Genomic DNA, 2536 nt, shown 5'->3' on the forward strand with positions numbered 1-2536 from the left:
AGGGCAGATATATCCTTAATGTATGCCGTTAGCAAAAAAGGATTTGTATCATAATTGAATTTGCCCTTGACCGAATACTCGAGTACATTTTTTTTTTCCTTTTGAAATATCGTTTGTGGGGTTGAATCGTTTCGAGTAATTTTCATTTTCTTAACGTCATAAAGCCTCGACCGAATCAGGTATTATTTTTGAGAATTAACCGCATTTCTGCGCATGATTTTTAAGCTCTTTGCTTTTTTTTTATTGTTTTTTTTTAGGGATTCTGACTATTATTCAGATTTGGTCTACGTTTAAACTATTTCTAGTGTTTTTGTGCTGTAAAGTGCACAGTATTTCAGCTTGAAAAATAACAGGTTTTTCGGCCAAAGAGAAATTAGCCAGCTCGAAATAGTGTAACTGCTCTGTTTCAAAAAAAACATTTAATAAGTAACAAAAAATATGTTTGTCGGACACTACGTGTGCGCCTCGACAGCTAACGAACAGATGCTCTGCCTAAGAGACTTATCCTTGGATTTTTTTTTTCTTTTTTTGAAACAAAATACTCCCAAAAAAATAGATATATAAGCCTAATTTATAATACGTCTCGGTCTGGGTGCCTTGTATTCCAATTTCCTCAAAAAGTGTTACTATCTTTAAGGCCAGGCAAGATCATATTGAGTACGTTCGTGATGGAAATTATAATTTAATACGTCTTTAATTTTAATTTAATATGGAATAAAATTAAGTAATTAAATACGTATTAAACAGCGAGGCTTTTTAATTCAAGTTTTACTCATTTTAACATTCATATTAGTACCTGTAGTCTCTTTGTTTGCTATTATTGTTTATTTAATTTCTTTTGAACTTCATTTATACTTCAATAGTAAAATATTTTTGTTTAGTTTTAATCTTAGTAGCATATTCAATTTGCGTTTTACTCATTTTAAGATTTATTTGTTCATTTATATTAGTATCTGCTGTATGTTCTGTTTTTGTGGTTGTTTATTTAATTTCTGATTGTTTTGAGTTTGAACTATCATAAGTTTTTATTTCTGCTGATCTAAGTTTAGTTAAATAATAATAATAATAAAAATCACCTGAAAGTAAGGATCAACATTAAAACTTAAAAAGAACAGAAATTATGACGTATATAAGGGGGATGCCCCTCCTCAATACCTCACTCTTTACGCTAAAGTTTGACTTTTTATTCCAATTATTTAAAAATAACTATTAGAATAATAAGCTTTTTCAAAAGTTCTAAAAAACTTTGGCGAAAAGAATCCAAAAATCTGGCACAACTAAAACGTGTTTTTAGTTCTTTAGTCTTTTTTCGTTTGTCATTATTTCATAACTTAATTATAATTGTTTCTATTATATTTCACAATGTCTCTCAGAGTAAAGGCTAATAAGCCAGAGGTGGCCACATATGCCGAAGCTGACAACATCAAATAATAGAAATCTTTTAAACAAAAATTTAAAACTATTTTTATAAACTTACATTTTGGGCAAAGATTTTTTCGTTTAGTAAATTGATGGTTTAAAAAATAAAACACAACTCTTTACATTTTAATGCTAAACAACATTTAATTTGCATAAAAAAGGCAAATCATTTAGATAATATACATAAATAAAGTTAAAACTATAAAATCACAAAAGGCAAACTGTCCAAACAAACACATTTCAAAGCTATTAGCATTTTTTGTTTCATTATGCTGTCATAATTACCACATCAGAATATCTGGCTGAAATAAGTCTTGTTCCCGCCCTACCAGTTTCTGCGGTGGTTTAAGATTTTCCTTTTCTGTTGCTCTCTCTGTTGTCCCATAAACTACTTGGGCCACAGTCTGTTCTGTTTCATATTTGATTCAAGAAGAGCATCTAGCTGACTTGACAAAATAAGAAAGAATTAAACTAAACTAATAAGACAAGGTAATTTATTTTTCTAAGATGGAAACAACTGAATAGCTAATGTACTAGGTCGATTTGTAGGAATCAAAGGCTACTATGATCAGCATTGAAAAACATAAACAATTTTGATCACTTCACATTCATCAATGGATCTAAAGAAGCTAAGATATAATACACAGTGGTGAGACACAATCTGTAAGACTGGTTGTAGTTTTTGGATATAAATCATTTTAGAATAAGGATATGAACATGAATCTAAATTCAGTCGTATACATGACATGCTGTTTTTACAACTTCTTATAGGAATTAACAATTTACCAAGAACAATAAATTTATCTCTAATCCTTCAAGCATCATAATTACTAATGGTGCCAGGCTAATACCCATTGCGAAAACTTCCTTAGCAGACAATCATCACAAAAAATGCTTCCTACCCATAAAGTTGAGCAAAGAAAGGGAGAGAAAGATAAATGACAAGAAAGAAGAAAAGATGGAATTCTAGAACATTATACCAACATATTAAAATGAAACAATTACATGAAAAACAAATGAGAGATGGGACCTAGGATTATACCTGACAGTCCTCACAAGGCCGGAGTCTTAAACTGAAATGTTTCTTTGTCCCTTAAACATTACGCCTTAGTTTTGC

The sequence above is a fragment of the Artemia sp. Qi Xiang Cuo genome, unplaced genomic scaffold, assembly GCF_049724085.1.
Source record: "Artemia sp. Qi Xiang Cuo unplaced genomic scaffold, ASM4972408v1 HiC_scaffold_2976, whole genome shotgun sequence".
NCBI lineage: Eukaryota > Metazoa > Arthropoda > Branchiopoda > Anostraca > Artemiidae > Artemia > Artemia sp. Qi Xiang Cuo.